Genomic DNA, 12,083 nt, shown 5'->3' on the forward strand with positions numbered 1-12,083 from the left:
TTTATTCATAAACCTTTGTATTATTAGTATTTTTATTGTTATTGTTGGTTAAACATCGTTATTAATCTCCCCAATGCATGATTTATTTACTTTTCATTCATCATAACTTATTATGTCTTTCTAATAATTTTTACATAATATAGTCTTCCATTAAACATTTGATGGAATTGTAATTTCATTATTATATCTCTCACCCTATTTGACCCAATATTTATTGTGATCATGGATCTTAAATTTTCATTTAATATATAAGTTGATTCAAGTTAACATTCTATATGAGTCATATCAACATGAAAGATTTTATTCTATTTTGTTTGATAATCCTATAGTTCACATGCTTTAGCTTTAAACGATGTACTTTACCCTGTTTAGCAACTGTTATAGTTTCGTCATAGAATTAGAAAGTTCACTCTGCTCGAATTGTGTCACTTGTCATATAAACAAGATGTTCCGTAACCAATCAAGAAACAAGTATCCTGTTGAGTCATCCACTGCATTGTGTTAAGGCTATAAGATTATGGCCTATAAAAGTGGACTCGTAGGCTTCATGTATTTAATCTTAGATGTCTTTGAAACATTGCTCACTTATGGTGACACGATCAAATGAGAGATACTGAGTTTAAACCTAAGGTCGTATATAAAAGTAGTGAGTCATTTAGTGAGGTTGTGAATCTTCAGTGATTATTACATATGACTAGCTTTATCATCAAAAAAATTTCAAGTTATCTCACTTCGTATATGTATGAAGGGATGTATATATCAAGTAATTCCTACCTATCTATTTGTACATATAAATCTAACAACCAATATTTTTCTGCAAAATAATTATTTCTAAAACATGTAGATGGTGTTTCACCTTTCTGATATGACTAGTAAACGGTGCTTAATGAACTATTGCTCATAAGTTATGATATTTAACAGTTGACTGATGTCAAGTTGAAACTTATTTTATCTATAGATGTTTGATTGACTGTGTGCTAACATTGCCCATTATTTAGTTTTGATTCGTTGTCGCTTATGAACAATCTAAAAACAGTTGAAGTGGCTTACACAACACAACGAAAGTGATTTACAGTGACAAGCAGAAATTGTTGGAAACAGTGATACAAATTAAGATAATAACCAACTAAATATGACTCAAGAAACAAATGGGGTCCAGAAAATGAGCTATTACTCAGTATGATTCAAATACGATTCGTTATATACCATACAGAATCACGCATGGTTGACAAGTTACTGTCTAGTGCCATATGAGAGCTAAAAATCCTTTCCAAAATGCATAATATGGTAGTACATTCCGTCAAGGGTAGTGTTTGTTACCCATCCACTCCTAAGTTGGATCTCAAATGCTCTTATGTGTAACTCGTTACGAAACTTACTGCATTCAAGAAACAGACTTTCCCACCTGGAACTACCGGACATGAAATCAATAACAAAAAGGGAGTGCAAACTTAGTCTTGGGAAGGCACTGTGCACTTTCATAGTCTAGATCTCTTCAATAAAGCAACATTTAAACTGGACGATAGATTCTTATACACAACAAATCTGGGAAAAAAATGTAAAAACTCATTGTTTCCTAATGAGCATTTACTTAGTTACTAACTAGAAAAACAAATAGTTTCAAGAATACAAAAAGCTGTCACTAGCTAAGACACAATGTCTTTCGTTCTATAAACCTATTGCAACCAATAGAAGTTTTGATTACTAATAAAAAAATTTAAAACGACGAGTTCAACTTACAAGTTAGAGCAAGACAGCAACCAGTGGGAGTTTATCACACCAGAAATTAGAACAACTGTATTATGTAAGGTGCTATGATGCTTGTTGTAGTCCGACTCGTCCACCAATGTACGCTTATACTCTTAACCAACTGTGTATGCAAAGAAAGGAGATATAGATGGAGTGGAAGTTTTTATTGCAAAAAGGTAGTTACATAGGCCGTACTCAGAGGATCCTTCTCTTGCTCTGTCATGAAGATGTACTATCATGGTTAGGAAAATTCGTCAATAAATTTATTAATATACTTTCTCACCTGTTAGGTGGTGAACGCTGTATTGAGAAAGAAAATTCTCTGTTTTATATCAAGTTCTTAACTATTTACTAAAATAAGCCGGTTAAACCTGTTTCTATATGAACCTATTGAGGATCAACTCAAGAAAATGAAGCCTATGTATCTGGAAGAGGTAGTGATGACACTCTGTGACACATTTCTTAAACTGTCAGCCAAATCTCATATTTATTTCTTCCCTATCTCGTTCTCATTTTTATTGTCATACGATTTTCGTGTCACAATTACTTTGACAACATTTCCAATCTTAAATATGGTGTACACTTAATTCTTAAAATTGTCCTCAAATGCCTTGGTACGGCCGAGAGTGAGGAGAGTCAGCTCTGTCTCTCGAAATGCTCTCACATGGCCACATGCATACAACCACTACCAGGGAAGTCCTACTCACTGGCTTCTTGTGGTGGGGGTGTTGTTTACGAAATTTATAGGACAGAAAAGCGATTATCCGGCGCTTTAACCGGGTTGGTGGATATGGAACACCCATCTAGAGGAATCGGAAAACCCTCATTCCAAATAACTGGTGCATATGGGCTCCAGTATCCTGAGGGAACAAATGGCGCATGAACCAATTGTTGTTCACCAGTTAGTATGGGACTGAATTTCCTGACGTTGCTCCGCTGTCTTGTGAATTATACCTTTAGGTCAGGGGCCCGGGGGTGGCCCCCTAAGAAAACCACCTTCTTCGGTTTGGGCACCCGGGCACTATCCCAACCCTTATGTGACGCATATGTATCTGGTGCCTCCTTTTTCAATGTTTGCGTTTAAATAAATAACCCGTCACAACATTCCCACTGTGTATTTCATTGACATGATTTTACCATATTGATTATAATTCCAACTTACGACGATTTTTATTACCCTTCTAAAAGGTTTCAGACATTTTTCACCCATAACATTGTCTAATTCAATCATAATGTGTTATTTGTATACATGTATGTATATTAGCCTTTTTAAATATGGTAGTTATAAATACATAACTTTCGAGTCTGATGATCAATTTATTGGAAAACAATTACTCGCTCGAATACTCCTTATTTTTGATGATGAGTTTATTTAGGTGGCTGGACTAACCTAGATAGAGGAATTTGTATGATAGCTTTGACTAGGTGAATGATAATTTCATAAAGTTTTACCTATAATTGTCTCTCATTTGTAAACTTACAACAGTATATGATCTGTACGACTTTACCTAGACTTAAAAACTGGAATTCATTTGAATGTAATATCCCTAAAATGTAGAACATGGACTCCCCAAACAGAATGTTTATGTACCTTTCCCTTCTCACTCACTCCGAATAATATATCTTATGTTCACTTGATGTTGTTTGATTGTATCTTCTCATTGTTGTTTAGGACTGCGATTGATCAATCTTTTGTTGGCAATATGTACATTCTGTGCGGACTGCCTCGATATTGCCTGAAGTCACAAGCTTTATAAGCAAAGATTGATAGTGGCTAGTAGTGGAATCTATGTTTTATTGCTGTAGTTTTTCTCACAAGTCATTGTCTGACTTCATAACTTGGGAAGTAAAGTCCCAGTGTGTATTTGTTATAAGAGTATACTACTTAAAGTGTTTCGATACATATAACTTGTACCGGACGTCTGTCCGCCACATTTTCCTTTACCGTAATTGGTAAAGTATGTAAATCTATCGGTTCGTTCATCGTTTCTGGTTTGTTGAAACCTTCGTCCGGGTTATTTACTAAGTACGTTGTATTAATAGCACTTGAAGTGCAATTGGGTTTCACGTTTTTAGAATTCAGCGAATCTGATCTATAACTTCAAGCATAATGCATCAGATGTACCGAAATTTTATTGTCGATGAATGATGAGATAAAGATCCTATTTAAAATGCATATTTCCTATCTTGAATATGGTTAGCGGGAAATAATAATTCTCATTACGATCTTTAGTCATATATACTCTTTGCCTAAATGATAATCGAAACTGGAGATTCTCGATTTATCCCATTTTGTACTGAATTGTATGTAGGGAAGGGCGAGACTATAATTTTTGGACGAACCAATCACGTATAAGATAACAGGTTTCGAATTTTGACTCGAAATTCACTCATCCATTTGGATAAATATAGTTCTGACATTATAGCTAATGTCAGTTCGTGATAAAAAACCTTAACCCAGGTCCTAACCATAACCATCAACTGTAAATCACTAAATACATATGCTCCACACAATAACAGTGAGGCTAGTAGCAGTTATCATTGATTTGTGTGAGGGCTGTGGTAGTGCCCCGTGTCCAAACCGAAGCAGGTAGTTTTCTTAGGGGGCCACATCCGGAGCCTTCGACCTAAAGGTCTGATCCATAAGACAGTGGAGCAACGTCAGGAAATTCAGTCACCGGTGACCAACAATAGGTTCACACGCCATTTTTTCCTTCATGATCCTGGAGCCCATGTGCATCATTGGTTTGGAATGAGGGTTTTCATACTCCTCTAGATGGGTGTTCCATATCCACCAACCCGTTCAAATCTCCAGATATTCGCTTTTCTTCCTCTGAATTTCATAAACAATAGTAATGCCGCGAGAAGGCAGTGAGTAGGACTTCCGTGGTAGTGGTTGTATGCACGTGGCCATTTCAGAGCGTTTCGAGAGGGAGAGAGAGCTAAATCTCCCCACCTTCGACCGTACCAACACATTTAGAGTCACTCAAATATAATTTTACTACTAACTAATTCACAACATGAAAACATTCAAATCTTCCGACTAAAAATAATTTTCAACTAACAAATTACTAATCATTAAGTCAATATTCTATAAATAACTATAAGTTAGGCATAATAATAATTACATCGCAACCAACTCTCACACACGCACCCCCTCACCTCTTTTCATCTCAATGAAAAATAAATATAATCGATTATTATTAGTGGGTGGAAACTCATATCCAAAATCATAACGATTTTATGAATAAATTAAATCATTGAAGACACTTTCAGAATATTGATCGATAATAAAAGAGAAAAAAATAGAAAAGAAAAGAGGAGAGAAACAAATTGGCAATTAAAATGTGTGTATTATTGATGATACTTATGGTTATCATAGTGATAATATTGATAATTTGAAAAATCACTAATGTAAATTATGATTTCAATAGTCGATATCATGATTCAATTGAAGTTAGATCACTATGGAAAACATGGAAGCACTGGTTGGCAACCGTTTCGTTCTATTGTGGGACTCCTTAATGGGAGTGCGCCTCGATGACCCCACTTTGCGAGATTCGCGTGCTAGCACTTAACCACTAGACCATTGAGTTGGCCGGCATTCAAAGGTGTTAATGTCTTGTAGTGTGGCGTCCAGTCGTGGTTGACCGTGATCACCACTACAAGAAGGTTGCATACCAGATATCAGAAGGCGATTGGAGGTTGTAACTAGATATATTTGTTGGCGATCTCGTGGCATCGAAAGAGTACCGAGATCGTGCCAAAAGAGTACAAGCGGAATCACTGAGCAAAAGTAAGTGAGTGCAAGGTCACAATCAACGGAAGGAAGAATGTCTTTAGTACAGTTAAACATACAAGTACAGTAAAACAATCACTGGTCCAATTGGCTATAATAATAATTGTTTCCATTAAACCAATCGCGTTCTCTTGATAAAAGTAGGTCACTACAGTCTAACTTCAACTAATCCATGAAATTGAGCGACATATTCACCATTGTCATCATTAAGTTACTATCTCACAACAAACCCGGTTGACCCATTGTACGAATGTTTATACATTTAAATAAATAATCATGTTCTGTGCATTACTTACTACAATTAGTCAGCTTATTTCATATACTTCTCAACATACTGACAATCTTCTAATTATATCTTTAAACTCCTTCATTCTTGACTTTTGGATTGAGTGTACTTGGGATCTTCGATTAAAATAGCAGCATTGTCAAGCACTATATATCTGTGATATTTTGAAAACATGAAGTTTCTGTGAGACTGAATTGTCTGTATAAGTATTGAGTAAGCGAATAATTTCTTGTTTACAATTGATTAATCACTGTTTGGTCATCAATGTTATGTATATCAGGTCCTTCTTAGTGCAGATCGAATCCCACCAACCAAGTTGCAATGTGGCCACTAGTCTAGGTAACTCGACATTGCATGCACTATGTTGAGTTTAATACTGTATTTCTCTGATAGAACACTGAGGTATGTTTTTGATGAAATACATTCCGATATCGGACGAAATTCGTGTCCTGGACTCCATTGCTAACCATCACCTAACTCTGTCTACAGTGCTTATGACTAAGTGGCAATATCGAAGCAATCTGCATATGGTTCACATACACCAAAAGAGACTGACCAATTAGGCAGGACTACAATTTATGGACGAGTTAATAAGACAGAAAACAGATACGCTTGAATTTTCGATCAAAATTCATCCATCCATACGGCTAAATTGCATTTTATACTTGGTACATGATTACAGGTTATACGGCGTTTAACTTCGACACTTGAACGTATAGATTACCCCCCCCTAAAGTGATTTGAAAGTGCAAATACATAGGTTAAACTAAATGAAAAAGTAATACACTGAATTCTTAACCAAAAAAAAATAAATTTCAATGGTTGAGATCATGAGTTAATTGAAGCTAGACCACCATTGAATACCTGGGAGTACTAGACGATCGTTTCGTTCTATTGTGAGATTCTTCAGCAAAACGGATCCACAATCCCACCTTGCGAGACTCGAACCCACGACCTATAATATCTAATAAAAAATAGACCATAATTACTCTAAAAATACAACATGTTAAAAAGAAATATAATTAAGTACATTAGATAGTTTGTACAGTACACTATTTTGTTTGATGTAGTTTTGACAGTTATACTAGATGATATAGATTGTGATAGAGTAAAGTTTGTTTCTTTTCAAAAGTGTCATCGATGAAATCAAGTTCCACTTTATCACTATTTGTTAAATCTGCCTTATTTAACTTGATCTAATGGATTCGAACGTCTAATTTGTGAGAAAAAAATTAACTAATTTAACGGAAAGTTTATTAGGAAACTAACACTATGGATCTAGGACTAGTTTATGGTACTTTTATTCATTGACAATTTTCTTTTGTACTAAATTCTGAGCTTATTACATATTCCAAATGAACAATATTCAATTGTGCCCATCTAGTGGTGTTCAACTGGGTCTGTTATGAGATAGTAACTCATCGAAGACAATGGTGGATGGGTTGCTCTATCTGTCTTAATTTAGACTATTTTGGAGGAATTTTTTAGTTAGCAAATCAATTCAAATACTTCTAATTATCATACTTCTATTATTCTATAGAATACAAACATTTGCCAATTGTTTCTCCCCCTGGAATTTAGAGCTATTTGATATTGAATGAACTATATAATATTCTTTTAATAGACGAATTCACGAGCTGATTAAAGCCAGATCACTACGGAAGAACTGGACGGCCATTTCGTCCGATTGCAGGACTCCTCAGGAGTGTACACCCACGATCCCGTACACGGGATTCGAACGCCAAGTCTTCAGTCTCGTGCACGAACGCTTAAACTGTAGACCACTGAGCTGGCCGGCATCTAATGTTGGTAATTTCTAACTTCAACCAATAATATTCAATAAAGTACCCAGATGATGTTGATTCATAATGCTATGTAAGTATATAAAAAGGTGTAGAGCGATCAAGTGCAGTCCATTCTCTCATTCCGTCTCATTGAACATTGATTGAAAGTGAACTATACACAATAACTTACTTACTTACTTACTAACGCCTGTTACTCCTAATGGAGCATAGGCCGCCTACCAACATTCTCCAACCCACTCTGTTCTCCGCCTTCTTTTTTAGTTCTATTCAATTCTTTTTCACTTTTCTCATCTCCATTTCCCGACGTAATGTATTCTTTGGTCTTCCTCTTTTCCTTTGGCCTTGAGGATTTCATGTGAGGGCTTGTCTTGTGACGCAGTTGGGTGCTTTCCTCAATGTGTGTCCTATCTACTTCCAGAGCTTCTTCCTGATTTCTTCCTCCGCTGGAATCTGGTTTGTTCTCTCCCACAGTACGTCGTTGCTAATAGTGTCCGGCCAACGTATACACAATAAACACACTATATATTCCTTTAGGTTCTAAACCCCAAATCTTCATTATACGTTTTCATTCTTATTGATTTCCATTGACTAATACTACTAATACTAAATGTAGTTTGTAAGTAATGTTTGTTGTTATTTACATTTTTTCACAACTTCTCTTAATCATGTATAATCGTCGTTATTGACCATAAATTATTGTTGAAGTCGACATTGAATTGTCTTCTACGCTGTTTACATTTCATATTGATTATTGTCTACAAAAAAGAACAGAAAAAAAAATACACGTGCTACACACGTTAAAACTTGTTCACATTAATAGGCCTCTAGTAGATCTTTGACATATGTCTATAGATTGGTTCTCGAAGCTACTCTAATCATTTATCCGTCATTGTCTTGAAGAATATACCATATTTTGAAATGAAAGTTTGTGGTCATAGTTCTGGAATAACTTTCGGACCTACTGAATTTGGAACCATTAATTGTTTTAATTTTATTGGTTCAGATCATGAGTCAATTGAAGCTAGACCACTAGTATGGGACTTCTCAACAGTGCGCATCCATGATCGCACCTCGCGAGATATTAACACAGGACCTATCGGTCTTACACGTGAACGCTTAAACTTTAGACAACTGAGCCGGCATCCAGTGGTGTTAATATCTAACTTCAACCAATCCACGAAATTGCTCCACCGTCCACCATTGTCTTCAGTAAGTAACTCCACTGACCATGACTTCTCACTAGATCTCAAAAAAATACCTCATGAAGCCAGCCAGAAAAATACACAACATTGTCAACATTTTTACTGCATGGAGTAATATCAACGTAATGTGAGGGGAGGGTGAACCAAATGAACAAAACTTTGCTTGAGAAACGGATAACATTATGTGTGACTGGAAAAAATATGATTAACGTAATGCATTCAGGCAAACCGATGAGGAATGAGAAATCTTCCTCAAGATCATATTCCAAATGTTAAAATAAAGTGAAGTATTAAGTTTCAAGTATAACTTAGGGATGTTATATCTAGAGGTTAGATTCTTGATATACCATGTACAACTTGATCATTCGAACGCTAGGAACCTCCAAGTCGCGAATGAGAAGATAGAAGACAATTAAAAGGAATGCTATTACAAACAGTGTCAAATACGATACGAAAGTTTTAGGTATTTACAGTTTTTAGTAAAAACGAAATCATCATTATAATCCTCTAAGCCGCATACAAGGGGTCATCAGCATTTGTCCAATAGGGAAGCTACACGCAGAGATTCTGGAATATTCTTTCAAAAGGTGATTGGATGGAATTTACCTTCGTCTCTTTCTATGTTTCTTAGAGCTTCCTCGGATTCACTCGTAGGTCGTCCTCACAGGAGGGCAGCTAATCAGAACAGTGATAGCGACATTTAGGTTTCTACGTAAAATTAAAATATGTTTAACGCTCAGAGCATGGTAAATACATAAAGCTATACGTTATTGCTCATGTTTTACGTGTTGTCGAGTATGCTGAGAACCCTTATTTTTGAGATGTGGACAGCATTTTTACTGTGGTGAGACTATAATTTATGGACTACATTTGAGGGACGCTAAAGTGACCTTGAAAGTGTCCATCTAATAACCAGAACCAAATGAAGATTATAAACCAGTGTGTGAGGAATTAGAATTATGATTTACAGTTTATGGTTAGTGTTAGGAATTACTTTTAGGGTTTCTATAACGAACTAACATCATCTATAATGTCGAAATCTAGCCGAATGGATGAGTGAATTTCGAGCCAAGTTCGAAACCTGTTATTTTATACCTGATTTGTTCGTCCATAAATTACTAATATTAATATGCAACCAATATAAGAAAAAATTAGGCAAGTAATAATTAACTTGAATCAATGAGCAATACGTAAATTGTACTTTCCAATGACTCTCTATTGTATATGAACCATGAAATAATGTCAGTATTATGAACGTTATAACTGAATTTTTCCCAGTATCATAGTAGTATTTTAGGTCTGTGTACCACTTTAATTGGTGCTTACAATTTGTTTCCAAATACTAGGCAATGGCTTCATGAGGTATTTTCTAGAGTTCTGGTGAGAAGCAGTGAACGGTGGGAGTTCAATCGAGTCTGTTGGGAGATGGCAACTCACTGAAGACAATGGTGGGTGTGTCGCTCAATTTCGTGGATTAGTTGAAGTTAGACATTAACATCGTAGGATGCCGGCCGGTTCAGTGGTCTAGTGGTTAAGTGTTCGCGCGCCAGACCGAAAGGTCCTGGGTTGGAATCTCGCGAGGCGGAATCGTGGATGCGCATTGTTGAGGAGTCTCACAACAGGACGAAATAGTCATCTAGTGCTTCTAGGTTCTCCATGGTGATCTAGCTACAATTGACTCATGATCTCAACTATTAAAATTTAAAATCAGTTGAGGTTTTTTTTAAGAGTTCAAGAATGTGAACAACCTGCATCTATCAGATAAATTCATATGCCGTTTTTTTATTTACAGCCAGACTAACTTGTTGAAGACATGGATAAATAAATTAATTATTTACACTTTGAAATATTATTGTCTTCTTTACCATAAACTATCCATCTATTAAAGCTGTTTCCTTATTCGCTAACAGGAAGCTCGTCACAGTTGTTCTAAAGGTCGACACTTCACTATGCTCTCGTTCAAATTAGTTTTAAGAATTAGGATTAGTAGTTTATTATAATTATTATTCACAAATAGCCTATTTGTACATAAGTGTGATGAACAAAACATCTCGGGTATTTGTTTTTCTCGAAAATGCAATTACACACAAGTTTGCATAATATTCGACAGATTTAAACAGGTTCCTTAGAACCCACTAGAATATTGAGTTGACTTTAAGACGAAGACAAACAACGAAGGGTAAGAACGTGAAATATTTAAATTTAATAATTATACTTATGATATAGAATAAAAATAAACGATAATTTATGTGTGATGTATGCTACTGATGTCGACAGATATAAGTAGTATGTATCATCAATCGAAAGTGAAATGTTTGACAGCAGAATATTAGGAAGATTAAAGAAAAGAGAACGAAAACAGTGAATGATTACTGTGGAAATGAAGGAACAATGAAGTATTTACCATATGGTTCTCAGACTTTACTAAGATATTCTCTAATTTTGTATTAAAATGTATTTGGTTGTCCCCATTCGTATGTTCTTGTTCACTAAATTGCTACTTGTTATAGAAATTGATTGTTTATCCACTTCATGGTAGACAATTCAGATGGTAATATATGTACTAAAAAATGAATCAAAGAAAAGAAAAGAAGCCATTAATACGATAAGATTTGATGTTAGAATAAGAGTTTAGGTAGTAATACTTTGGAATGGTGTCGTGAAAGTCTTGATTAATCGCAAGGAATAATCGTCAAATATCAAATTGTGTAGGTTATATACACATGATGAAAATAAAAAAACGAGAACCTGACAAGTCAATTTAAGCATCATACACACTTTGGATGATTAGAAATGAAGAAAAAAAGAAGAACGAATAAGAAAAACATCTAATGATTCAGGGGATCAAGTGGCATACATCGCCTTGCCGGACAGTCATCAAGGAGACTTTTAAATCAGATCATAGTTTCACTGCAACAGGGAGTTCGTTCCACATGATTGAATAGTGAATAGTGAAGAAATTCTGGAGTAAGTTTAGTTAGGTTCTCGGAATCGATAGAATGTTCTCTTTATTGTTCAGTTTGTGAAATGATATGATAGAGTATGTAGTGACGCATATATTCAATGACTTTTGTAACGAAAAAAATAATGACCACATTTTTTTATATTTGTAAAACTTTTGACGTAATCACATTTATATTCAATATCTACTACTTCCTTATATCAGTAGTAAAAACGGATATAGTTGTTTGGTTGTACTAATATATATATATATATATATATATACTCCCGCGATTGTTAAA

Source organism: Schistosoma haematobium, chromosome 2 (assembly GCF_000699445.3).
Source record: "Schistosoma haematobium chromosome 2, whole genome shotgun sequence".
In the NCBI taxonomy this organism is placed as follows: Eukaryota; Metazoa; Platyhelminthes; class Trematoda; order Strigeidida; family Schistosomatidae; genus Schistosoma; species Schistosoma haematobium.